Raw genomic sequence first — 14,539 nt, forward strand, 5'->3', positions numbered from 1 at the left:
TGTATCAGATGTACTAGAATCTTGTTGTAACTTTCGAATAAGTGACCACACTTCTTCATCATTCTTCCACTCCTCCTTGCTTCATTTATCCAATCTGGTTGGATAATAGAAATGGCGCACAACAATGCTTCCACATCCTCATCCTTTCTTGAGAGTGCATCTGCCACCACATTTTGCTTCCCTTTTTTGTAGATGATTTCAAAGTCATAACCCAACATCTTTTTGACCCACTTTTGTTGCTCTTCAGAGGATAATCTTTGTTCTAAAAAGTATTTAAGGCTATCATGATCCGTTTTTACCTTGAAGTGTCTTCCCATTAGGTAGGGTCGCCATTTCTTAAGTGCATGGAGTATTGCCAATATTTCCTTCTCATAAATAGATTTGCTTAAAAAATTTCCCTTGATTGGACGACTTCCAAAAGAAATGGGTCTTTCATCTTGCATTAGAATAGCACCAATTCCATTTCTTGAAGCATCACATTCCACAATAAAGGTTTTTGAGAAGTCCGGTGTAGCTAAGACTGGTGCTTGGCACATTGCCTCTTTAAGATGTTCAAAGGCCTTTGTTGCTTCCGGAGTCCATGAAAATGCATCTTTCTTCAATAATGTTGTTAGAGGTGCTGCTATTCTCCCATAATTCTTAACAAACTTGTGATAATACCCAGTCAACCCGAGAAATCCTCGCAGATGCTTTATGGATGTGGGGATTTTCCATTCCTTAATGGCTTTAATTTTGCTAGGGTCTACCTTAACTCCTTCATGAGATACAATATGACCCAGATACTCCACCTCCTGGACTCCAAAGAAACATTTGGATATTTTTGCATATAATTGTTTCTCCTCCAATAGTTGTAGCACCCTGTCAACATGTTCAACATGATCCTTCCAAGACTTGTTGTAGATTAGTATATCATCAAAAAATACTAACACAAATTTTCTAAGGAATGGTTTGAAAATTGAATTCATCAAACCCTGAAATGTTGAAGGTGCATTGGTAAGGCCAAAAGGCATGACTAAAAATTCATAATGACCCTCATGAGTTATAAATGTTGTTTTCGGAATGTCTTCAATATTCATTCTGATTTGATGATATCCTGAACGAAGATCCAACTTGGTGAAGTAAATTGATCCATGCAATTCATCCAGTAATTCATCAATGACAGGAATGGGGAACTTATCTTTAATAGTGAGCTTGTTGAGCTCCCTATAATCCGGACACATGCGCCATGATCCATCCTTCTTGTGCACCAATACGACTGGAGCAGAGAAAGAAGTTTGACTTGGTTGAATTATACCAGCCTCTAGCATTTCTACAACCATACGTTCAATTTCGCTCTTTTGGACATAGGGATGTCTGTACGGCCTGATGTTTGGAGGAACACTTCCTGGAATCAGATGAATATCATGATCATGATCACGCATAGGTGGGAGACCTTTGGGAGTCTCAAATACCTTGGAATGATTGTCCAGGACTTTTTGGAGATCTGGAGAAATAGATGATTCCGATGTGGAAACATCTAGCGAACATAAGTGTGCAATTACACCTCTTTTCTCCTTTTTTAGAAGCTTTGTCATACCATTAGAGCTAATTATCTTTCCTGGTTTCCCTACAATACCCCTTAATTCAACTTCCTTTCCTTCCATAGAAAATTTGATGAAAAGTTCTTGAAAATTAAAAGCTATTGTACCCAAGGATTGTAGCCATTGGACTCGTAGTACAACATCAACACCTCCCATTGGAATGGAAAGCATTGGGCTAGTCAATACATATTCTCCCATGGATAGCTTGATATTATGGCACTTTCCAGAGCAATTTTTTGTTCCTCCATTTGCAATCATCACTTGACACTCTGGTGCTGGATATAGGAAGCAATTCAATTCTTTTGCTATCTTACAATGAATAAAATTGTGGATGCTTCCTGAATCAATCAACACTATTACCTTTTTCTTCTTGATTTGTCCTTCTATCTTGATGGTTTGAGGAGTGGTAATTCCCGCCAATGCATTACAAGATATGGTTGGATTTATTTTTTCTTCCTCTAGGCTTTGTTCCTGGAGTATATCCTATTCTTTTGACCTTTCTTGCTCCCTTTCTTCTTCCTCTTCACAATCTATGTAGAATAATTTCTTTTCAGCACACTTATGACCTTTAGTGTATTTGCTATCACAACTGTAAGAAAGCCATTTTTCTCTTTTTTCTTCCAATTGTTGTGGTGTCAACCTTATAGGTTGTGGAAGACTAGGGGCAACAACAGTTCCGTCTTTATAGTTGTGAGTGGTATGCTTCCTGGTTGCCATAATTTTGCTTTCCATTTTTCTTGCTAACCTGAATGCCTTCTCTAATGAATCAGGTTCCCAAAGGCGAACATCGTGTTGGATATTATCCTTTAAAGACCCTATGAACACATCAATCCATGCTCCTCTGGAATATCTTTTACCCTTATGTTCAATTTTTGGAACTCCTCAATGTGCTCCATTATTGAACCCTTTTGTTTGAGACTTATCAATTGGCTAAAAAAAGTGTTGCTTTTTGTATCCTCATAATGTGCTATCAATTCTTCCGTAAAAATTGCCCAAGTTATAAATTGTTTATGAGAGCAAAGCCATTGATACCATACAAACTGATTTGGTTCCAAATATAAAGTTTCCATACGTACCTTTTGTGTGTTTTGCACATTATTGAGATCGAAGAATTGCTCCATCTGTAATATCTATGTTGCGGGATCCTTGCCATCAAACTTCCTCATATCGATTTTTTGAATATGGTCGGTCTTCGGTCCAACATTAAAGTCTATGGAATCATGATTACCATTTCTTTTGTTCTCATCATGAGTTTCCTTTACTACCCTTTCACCATTAGTGACCCTTTCTTGTAGCAACTTCTTCAATTCTTCCATGTCTGTCTTCAAATCTATCTTTAAATCGTCCATCTTAGCTTCTACGCCTTTCTTTAAACCATCCATCTTAGCTTCTACATCTTTCTTTAAACCATCCATCTTAGATTCTGTTCCTTTTTGTGCAAGTGACACTTGTTGCACTTGGTCTCGTAATTTTGCTATATCATGTTGCATTTCTTCCTCTTCTTCATAAGTCATTCTAGAGCTTTCAGGTTGCTTACTAGGTGTTTGCATTTTCTTTCCTCGGGGCATCAATTAACGATGATAATGCTTTACTATGCACTTTGAATTCCTTTAAACCAAGCTTACGCAAAAATTTAAAAAAAAAAACTACACACCTTTTTTCACCTTGTAGAAGCCTGATATTGAATCTGATGTATCTCTGTAATTTTGAATCATCTAGTTCTGAAATTTTGACCTGTAGTAGCCTTCTATGTCCTATTTCCAATTCCACTAGTCTGAACCAAATTGGATTCTCCAAGAAAGAGTTATGCACAATCTCCCGCAGTGACCTGATTGTAGACTAGTTCAGTAGAGTGAACTTGTATGAAGTGCCACGTGTTACTGTTTCAACATTTGACTCTGAAAAATATATACAAGAAAACTACAGTCCGTCCTCTTTCTGTACGTTCTTTCAAAATTTCAATCCAATGCTCAGAAAGAAAGTTATGACGATTTTCCGCAGGTCACCTGTTTGGAATGTAATTCCGGAGACTGCAAAAAGACCAACTTCCTCAGATCATATCTCCGAAACTATAGCGCGCAAAGCTCTGAAATTCGGACCCGAGGTTCAGCACGATTTCTTCTCAAATGGGTTTTTTTTTCGACTTCTGAAACATCGTAGAAAAATATTTGTAGTGAAAATGCCACGATGACCTGTTTGGAGCAGCGAAACCCTAGAATCCAAAGCTCTGATACCAAATGTCATGAAACGAGCTCAAGAAAAGATAGATCAATGCCTTAGAATTCAGCCTCTTCGAGGGGGAAACCCCCTTTACATTACATAAATGAAAAATTCTTGGATGATTCAAATGACAAAACCTCCTTTCTATATATAGGAGTCTAAGGAGTCACAAAATAATCCAGCCAACCTAACAATAATAATATAAAGCCACAAAAATAACAATAGAGGGATTCTATGGGGCACAATAATAACAATATGGGGGCAATAGGGGCACAAAAATATTAATAAGGGGTATAAATACAATAGTAATGGGGTAATCACTAGTATTATGGGGACCCAACACAAAGACACAAATTGACTTGAAATTGACAGAAAAAATGTCTCAAGACTTAGTTGAAACAAGTACTTACAAAACTTATTAATGGCAGCAAACCATCGAGATTTGAGGGCTTCAAATACTGATGAAAACTACTTTCCTACTGAATAAATGTATACAATCATGTGAAGTGAACCTTCCAATGTAACCAATCTAGCAGATGGTTGCTCACTGAAATTCTGCTCTCACTTTCCCCGAGCAGGGATAACAATGTACATGTAGGCAACTCACAATAACCACTAAAACCAAGGGTTATGCTAACAAACCAGGGAACATTCATATTCTCTAATGCTTGCAAAAGAATGTCAAAGCGATCTTGTAAATCCTAAAGTACTAGCTTGTCTTGAGATCCAGCAGCAAAAATACAAGTACTCCCTTGATTCTGATCTGAAAGAACAGTTCGTTGTTGATTGATAGGAAGGCATAGAGAAGTATAAGCTTCTGCTATCTCAGTGTTGGCTGTGAATTCCTTGAGCATGAGAAATTATGACACGTTTTCTAGCATACTGTCTCTCTCAGGCTCATACTCCTCAATTCCATAGTCTAAGTCATTCTTAAACAGAAAACATTCTTCAAAATTATCAAACTTGACAACCCTATCATCTTCATGAAAGAAAACAATATCTGTTCACTGATCTATAAATCTAATTTCAAGACTATCCTCATTTTCAAAAGTGGAAGAAGCTTCACTAACATCTTCTTGACGATGTGAACACTGCAAACCTGCATTAGCTTGGGCTATAACATGAATTTTCAGGAGTTGATCTATCTCATCTTCAGATAGAGGAGATAGTACCTTTTGTTTTCATTTGCTAAAACAATAATTGTCTTCTATAAATAACAATCCAAAACATGAAATATGAGAAGAAAAATCTGAATGACAGTCCTTAATTCCCTGGTGTTCTGAAATTTGAATACATTGTTGGTCATCTTCATATGACATGGAAAATAGATCGTCATGTTTCTTATCGCACCCATTAGTTATACGAGGGAAAACTTTAGATAGTTCTTGAAACTCAAAACTAACACTTCTATCTTACCACTGAATTATCAAAAGAAGATTTTTCACTTACTTGAACAAAGATCTCCTCTTGTTTTTCATAAAAGGACTGGATTACCTCCTCGTGAAGACTTTGTTCTAATGAAATGAGAACACTTAGGTCAATAACTTTGTCTTCTTCATCCCAAATGATCTCAACAATAGAGCTCTCCCTCGTGGGATTCAGAACAAGGCACTCTTCATCATCACGATCTAAATCTAGATCTGAAATAGCGAACTTGACTTTATCACAATCTGAAATTAGAACTTGATTTTCCTACATATTGTCTTAGGCTATGAGCAGATCTGAAATAAGACATTGTCTTCCATCATTTTCCATTGTACTAAGATCTTGAACCCACTATAAATTTTCTTGAGCATCTTGATAAGTTTCCTCGAAGCTCTCTTTATGTGGCTAAAATGGATTTTCATACAGGGCTTCCATGATCTCATCATCCATGAAGTCATCATCTTCATAAACTTTCTCAAGATTTTTAATAAAACTATGAACATATTTACAACAGTTCTGAACTAATACTAAGGATGGACAAGATTCTTTATACCTTTCAAAGAACATTGTATGAAAATCATTTAAACAGTAAATACAAGCAAGCGGTAAACTTTCATACCAAGATTAGGCTTTACCTTCCAGAGTGGCCATGAATATCTTCATCAAGTAGACTTCAGGAAAATCATCCTTCAACTTGCAAGTATGCATGTGAAATCTAACCAGATTTAAAGCAGCATCATTCCTATCATCATCTTTAAACATAGGCAAATTCCTTTTCCAATCTACCTTAGGAATTTTATTTGGGAAACCTAGAATGTGATCTCAGCTCATGGGAGAATACCTTCATGCCAACGAATCCATTTTGATAACAATGAGTTCACCAATAAATTCTTTAGGCTACTGGTTCTTGAAGAGTAGAGTTGCCATAAAAATTCTGAAGCTTGGGATTTTTCTACACTAGAGTCACCAGGTGAATGATTTTAGGCTTTGCATGCATCCGACTACTATTCACCATCAACAATCAAATCTAAACTTGATACATTTGGATGAGGAACATAAAACTATGTCCCCAGTATGGTCACCACTATGTTATCACCTAGATTGCCCTCAAGCTGAAGGGAGGCAATGCCAGGTAACCACAAACCAAGCTTAGCCAAGTAGTTAGCCCTACTAGGCCGGGAGAGGGATCTCTCCATAAGGATCTCAGTCAAGATGATTAAGATCAGGTAAAGGATTTTAGGCTAGGTATAGTAGCATAAAATTTTTGATTGGATTTTGTAGAGGTTTGCCAGATCAAGAGGAGCTGGGTAGTTTAAGTCTAGGAAATTAGGTTAGAAATGCAAGGTGTTATATGGGGCAAGGTAGGCATAGGATTTAACACTCTTGGGCTTGAAAGAGTGAGATGTTTTAGACTGGTGAGAAGTTAAGAATGGCATGTGACAATCATGGATCCTTCCTGGATTGCAGAAAACATGAAATGGGTAATGGTTTCCCAAGGCAGAGCACTGATACAATGGATTCTATCTATCAAACTTGAAAGCATTGAACTAGAAGCAATGAAATGATTGATGGAATACATAAAACATATAAACATATAATCACAAAAGAAGAAACTGTACTAGAACTCCATACCATAGGGATCCCATGAAAATAGTTGCAAATCTTATTAATTTCCTGCCAAATTGCTTACAAAGATGTAAAATCAAGCTCTGAGCATAGACACTGAGTCCAACCAATAAAATGACTGAGAAAATACATGATATAAGCCTCAAAACAACTAATCCTAGCCTCAGGGGTCGAATCCACGAGAGGAGGAGAAGTTTCACAAAAGACTGAACTGATAGCTAAAGACCAGGGTGGTCAAACTGACTCATCCCTAATATGAAGCAAACTGATTCATTACATGCCACTTAGGCCATTCATCTGATGTATCTAACCTAGGTAACAAAAATACACTTTAATTACATCATCATTATGAATTACATCAGTTAAAAATCAAAATCCCATAGGTGAAAAGTATTTTCTGAGAGAAACAGTGAAAAAATTAGTTGTTTGTCAAGTGCGCAATGCTAGTGTCAAACGCACAGTGCCTGAAGAAAGTGTATAATTCCATGTTCAATCCCACTTTTGGTTTCCTTCCCGATGTCCAAATTAAGACCAGGATAGCTCGTTGGAAAGATTATCATGTCTAGTTTCCAGATGTATCTTAATTTTGCAAAATGATCTTGATTTGACCCTCCAAATATGGATTCTCCCAAGACTGGTCAAACGCACAACGCTTGGTCCAAAAATGACGCAGAAATGTGATTTTTTGCTAGTTTTTTACCTTTTCCACCAACCAGTTTTTCCTTCCAAGGTTGGAAACATGGTTTTCCTGAATGTATTGGGCCTTCTGAATCCAATGGTGGTGGCCATTCCTCCAACAAGTGCCTCCAAAAAGTGTGCAACACCCTAGGTGCTACGGATTTGATGAAGCTGCTGATATAAAATTGCCTCAAAAAACATAGAAAAAGACAATATTTGCTTAAATGTGCCAAGAGTCTTAAAAATTTGTTAAGGAGTTGAATTAGTGTATCTAGGCATGGAGTGAAGCCTCTGCAAGTGTGTCAAGTTTTTCCTTTTTACATTTCTTCAATAACTTCTCCAAGTGATCATTGATGGCTTGAAGCCAACCTTCCTTGTCTTCTTTGATCATATGATCATCAAGCATAGCTTTGTCAACTATGCCTCTTTGAATTTGGCATTTAAGTTCCAAGGCTTTTTCCAAACCTTTGGTTCTAGGTCTGCCTCACTGTATGGTCTATTTTCTTCTTCTGCCATGATGTTTTAATGTCAAACCCTAGGGAGGTATTAGGTTGTTGGAATTTATGTAACGGAGGAGGGGATAGGGAGTATTAGTATGATGGATATGAGGGTTGGGGTTTGGGAGCCTAGGTAGTTGTAGCACCCGAGGTTTAGGGTTTTGGGACAAAAGTTTAGAGAGTGTTGGATGTAAAGGTTTAGGGAGAGAGAAGGAAGGTAGAGGGGAGTATATGAAAGGGATTGTGAATACAAGGATAGTGTGGGGGAATCTAGGGTTTAGATGTGAAATTAAACCAAATACTCAATAAAACCTTTCACACATTCATCAATTGACTTGAGGAGGGAAAGGCACATCCGTTAGTTGCTACTTACTTTTATTGAGGTTGAAAGCACTTTAGTAGAGTTGAGGAGGCGATTTCAACTCTCCTGGACAAATGCACAACACCGACTCAAATCAAATTTTGAGTGCCTTTCTGATGTCCCAATTGAGCATGGGATAGCTTGTTGGAAATATTGTCGAGTATAATTTCCAGAACATCTTGAATTTTTTAAGTTGGAGCTCACTTTCCCTGTCAAAATCCCAATATCCCAAGACTGGTCAAAATCTGCAGAATGAGGCTGCCAAAATCCAAAGTGTTGTTGCAGTCAAATTTTGGAGGTCTTCCTCAAATCCAAATTAAGCTCATCATAGCTAATTGGAAATCTCTCTTTGTCCAGATATAATTTCACTCATCAAGCAAGTCTGTTGAACATTCCAGCTAGAATAAATCTTGATTTTCCCAAAGTCACTCCAGAAGTGTAGCAACTCTTTTGAGGCAACTATATTTTTGACATTTCTCTAAAACCATGACACCTATGTAAAAAGTGGAGGTTTTTATTCCTTTTCCTATTGTGGAAAAAAACCTCTCTCACGTTTCCAAATTCTTGATAGTGCATGACTTGATCTATAAATCTGATAATCTGGGTTTAACTAATGTCTAAATAAGTGAAAAGGGTAAATTATCTTTTATACATCTGTACAAAGGTTCAGCATAGAAGAGGCGTGTATACATGCTGGTTCAGTAATTCAAAACAGCGTATATGCTGGTTGGCCTTAATATAGAAGTGTATGCGCGCAGGTTATCCATATTGAAGTAGCATGCGTGTCATGAAATATGTTTTAGCTACTTGTGTTTATTGTTGCAGTGTTCTGGGTTCAAAATTGGTGTCTAGTTATTATTACAGTTTTCTGGGTACACCATTAAGAGAAGTGACTGTTTGATTTAGTTTTGTTTGGTGCAAAGGAGATTGATTGATGTAGATACATTTGATGTTTGATTGATGTTATTGATGGATGTAGTCTGAAAATTTATGAAATGTGGTCCCTGGAAGAAAAGAGAAGGTTGTAGCCTTTTGTAGTTCAGCACCTATGTACTAGTACATCAGCTAGTACAAGAGCTAAGGGGGTTGTAGCTCCCTTCCAGGAGAAGCTAGAGAATGAGAGAAGGTGGTAGCCTTCTGTAGGTAGAGGCCTGTGTACTGGTATAAGACTGCACCAGTATAGAAATATTGTAAAAAGAAGAAGTTTCTTATTAAAAGAAGATAGAGAAAAACTGTAGCAGGTGGTTTTCACCCACATTGGGTTTCCACCTTATATCTTGTGTCCATGTGTGTGGTGATCTGTTCTATTTTACTGCACCTGTTTACTGTTCTTATGGTTAATGAAGTTTTGATGCATTGATTAAAGATCAAAATTTAATGAATCGTAAGTTTACTGATATATGATGGTTGCTTTAGACATAGTAATGTATATATGCAGTTTCCCATAATTGAAGTAGCATATACAAATCTGATTATGAAATGAAAAATAATTGATTTGATAATACTAATTCACCCCCCCTCTCAGTATTATTTCCAACAATTGGTATCAGAGTAGGTCCTTCAAAAGAAGCTTGATCGCTTGAAGGAAGATGTAACATCATGAGCAACTATGAAAAAGAGGCATCTAGTAGGCCACCAATCTTTGATGGGAGCAACTTCGTCTATTGGAAGGTAAGAATCACAACCTATCTTCAATCTCTTGGTACAGAAGTTTGGGATATCATGGAAGCAGGATACACATTTCCATCAGCAACTCCTACAGATACGGCTGGTAAGAAGCAGTATGAAACAAATGCAAAGGTTGTCAATACTCTATTATGAAGTTTATCTCAATCAGAATTCATCAAGGTTATGCAGCTCAAAACTGCAAAAGAAATATGGGAGAAGATCGTTCTGAGCTATGAAGGAGACGATCAGGTAAAACGTGCAAAACTACAAACTCTCAGAATTCAATATGAAAATCTCAGAATGCACAGTGATGAAAGTGTGGCTAATTATTTCTTATGTATAGATGAGATTGTTAGTTGTATGAAAAAATTTGGTGAAGAAATAAAAGGAGTTACTTTGGATGAAAAGGTGCTAAGATCTTTGTCTTCTAAGTTTGAATCAAACGTTTCTGCCATAGAAGAAAAGCAGGATTTGCAGAGCATTACCATATCACAACTGCACGGAATCCTAACTACTTTCAAAATGAGAAAAAGGGGATGATTAGATAGGAGAGAAGCCACATTCAAAGCTTCAGGAAAAGGAGATTACAATGAGTCAGGACATATGTCAGAAGGAGAGGAAGAATCAAACTTTGTCAAGAACCTTCAACGGGGTTCTGGAAGATTCAGAGGTAAGCTACCTTTCAAATGCTTTGCTTGTGGAAGAGTCGGTCACTATGCAACCAAGTGTCCTCATAAAGATAAGCTTGACAAAGGTAAGGAACCGGTTACATGAAAACATAATGTAAGTAAAAAGAGCTATTATACTCATGAAGACAGTGATGGATTTTCAATTAGTGATGAAGATGAGCAATGTAATGATTATAGAATTTTGATGGCTTTTGAAGATGATGATTTCTTGGATGCTATAGATGAAGATGATCTCTATGAAGAAATTGCTAAACTTAAAATCTGTTTAGAAGAAAAGAGTATGATCATAGATACTTTGACACTCCAACTTGCTGAAAGGGAAAAATACAATGTAAAGTTATAATGTGAAATTGTGGGACTTAGAAAAGATATTGAGAAATCAAAAGCTCTTAATCTTAGATTTGCAAAAGGATCTGAAACTTTATATGAGATTATCAAAGTGCAACATTCTCCTCTAATCAAGACAAGTCTTGGATATTCTGAAGAAGCATCTCAAGCATAGAAGCCATCCACCTCTAAAAGTTATCTTGATGCAGCAAGGAGAAGTGAACAGGTTGACAATTGACGGCAAAGGCATAAAACAGATCACCAAGTAATCAGGGTCAATCTACTTCAAGGATGAACAGAGATCACCAAGTAAATCGGGGGCAATCTACTTCAAGGATGAATATAAGCTACAACCAACCGCAGGTAAATTATTCTCAATTTGCCTCAAGAATGAATGTCTATGGAAATTACAATCACCTGGACGGTAGGTTTAATAATCAAAGGCATTTCTTCAATGGCCAATGTTTCCCTTGTCATAACTTTGGACACAAAGTAGCTCAATGTGTTGCCTACAATACCATCATGACCAAAGAAACACGAAATCAAGGGAGTGTGACTACAATCATGAAAAGAACCTACAATAACTTTTTTTCTCTTGAAAATGAAATAGAATGTTCTATTTGTAACAACTTTGGTCATGAGGATTTTGAATGCAGGAGTAGGTTTCGGCAAACAAATTTGAAGGAGCAAGCTTCATTGAGTCCCAAAACATGGAAAAAGAAAGAACCGCAACTAGAAAGATGTGGTATAGCCTTATATACAGAAGGATAGGAAAATCAGTGGTACATCGACAATGGATGCTCGAAACATATGACAGGTGATAAAGAAAAACTTTAGTCATATAGTGTTATAGAAAAGGAAAGGAAGGTCTCATTTGGAAATGACACCCCTGCACTCATAAAAGGTAAAGGTTCTGTTCTTTTGAAAGAAAAGTTCAAAGATGGAAATGTTATGTATGTTGATGGCTTAAAGCATAATCTATTGAGTGTCAGTCAAATGTGTGATCAAGGAAATGTGGTAATATTTCGATCAAATGGATGTATTATTCGTGAGCCTGATACAAAAGAAATAGCGATCAAAGGCATAAGGACTTCAAATAATTTATACATACTCAAAGGAGGACAAGAACAATGCTATCTAAGCAAGAATGATGAACACTGGCTATGGCACAAAATATTGGGGCATCTAAGCTTCTCTTAGATAAGTAAAGCATGCAAATATCAGGCGGTTCGTGATCTCCCTAACATCAGATTTCCAGACAATACAATATGCAAGTCATGTCAGTTTGGTAAGCAAACCAGAACTAATTTCCCTGAGAAGGAAGGATTAGCTAGTAAGCCACTTGAACTTGTCCATACTGATGCATGTGGTCCATCTAGGAAAAGGTCACCTCGAGGAGAAGAATACTTCATATTGTTCATTGATGAATTTTCTAGGATGTGTTGGATAGGACTTCTGAAGCATAAAGACGAAGCTTTCAAAAAGTTCAAAGCATTCAAAGCCTTGGTTCAAAATTAATCAGATCGCAGAATCAAATGCCTCAGGTCTGATCGAGGAGGGGAATTTACCTCGGATGAATTTTTCAACTTTTGTGAAGAACATGGAATAAGAAGGGAATTATCTACTACAAGGACTCCTCATCAAAATGAAGTAGTAGAAAGGATGAATAGAATGGTTCAACAAATGGCTCGTGCTATGCTTGATGAGTTTGGAACTCTTGCAACCTTCTGGGGTGAAGCTACATTTGCTACCGTTACTATCCTCAACAAGACAAATGTCCAGGTAAACAACACTCAAACTCCTCATGAACTTTGGTATGGTAAGACTCCCATGGTAAAATACTTCAAAAATTTTGGAAGAAAATGTTATATCAAAAGGACTGATGAAAACCTTGGCAAGTTTGAACCTAGCGCAGATGAAGGCATTCTCCTTGGTACCAAAGCAAAGGATATAAGTGTTACAATAAAAGATTTGGAAAAATTGTTGAAAGTATTGATGTAGTGGTTGATGAAGAACGAAACAATCAAAGGCAGGTAAAATCTGAATATTTTGAAGATGATGAGGACTATCCTTCAACATCAAATCAGACTTATGATGAATAAGAAACCTATGAAGCACCAGAAGAACAGATAAGGGTAGAAGAAAAGACTCCATTCAGGTATGTCTAGAAGAATCATCCAGAGACTCAAATTTTGTGCAGAAAGAGGCAGGTGTACAAACAAGAAGAACTATTTTAGAAGCTTCAATCTATCTAGCATTCCTCTCCTCCACTAAACCACAAAATGTAAGTGAAGCATGCAAAGATGAATGCTGGGTCAAGGCCATGAATGAAGAACTTGAGCAGATTGAAAAGAATAACACTTGGGAGTTGGTTCCTAGACCAAATGATAAGAATGTCATAGGGACAAAATGGATATTCAAAAACAAGCTGAATGAGAATGGAGATGTTATTAGAAACAAGGCCAGACTTGTTTGTAAAGGGTAAGCTGAACAAGAAGGCATAGACTTTGAGGAAACTTTTGCACCAGTTGCTAGACTTGATTCCATAAGAATGTTTCTTGCTCTTTCTAGCTTTCAGGAGTTCAAAGTATATCAAATGGATGTGAAATCTACTTTTCTAAATGGAGACTTAGAAGAAGAAGTGTACATTGAGCAACCAAATGGATTCATCCTTGGAAATGATCCAAAACTTGTATGCATACTCAAAAAGGCTTTTTATGGCCTTAAACAGGCTCCAAGGGCTTGGTATTTTCGGTTGGACAAATACCTCCATCAACAAGGTTTTTCAAAAGGATCAACAGATAGCAATCTATATATAAAAATTGATAATGATAAATTACTAATACTTGTTGTGTATGTTGATGATATCATCTTTGGTAGCAATGAAGAAGCCATGAGTCAAAACTTCACTTTGGTGATGCAGAAAGAATTTGAAATGTCCTTGCTTGGTGATCTCACATATTTTCTTGGTTTACAAGTCTAACAAAACAAAGACGGTATTTTTCTATCACAAACCAAGTATCTCAAGAAGATCTTGAAGAAATATGGGATGGAGGACTCGAAACCAGTATGTACCCCTATGGTAATAGGATGCAGCCTCAGCACAAATGATGAATCAGCAGCAGTACATCAACCAACCTATAGATCCATGATTGGTAGTCTGCTCTATTTGACAGGTACCCGACCAGATATCATGCATACGGTGGGAATAGTTGGAAGATTCTAGGTAAATCCAAAGAAAGCACACCTTCAAGTAGTTAAGAGGAATTTTACATATCTTCAAGGAACGCAAAATTATGGCTTATGGTATCCTAGAGATATAGATCTCACACTTCATGCATATACAAATACAGATTGGGTAGGAAGCATGGATGACAGAAAAAGCACTAGTGGTGGTGCATTCTTTATGGGTTCCAGATTAGTATCTTCGTTCAGTAAGAAACAAAGCTCAATTGCATTATCTATAGC

This window comes from Pinus tabuliformis, chromosome 3_2, assembly GCF_031772625.1.
Source record: "Pinus tabuliformis cultivar Carrire ecotype Pingquan chromosome 3_2, CPIR1, whole genome shotgun sequence".
Lineage (NCBI taxonomy): Eukaryota > Viridiplantae > Streptophyta > Pinopsida > Pinales > Pinaceae > Pinus > Pinus tabuliformis.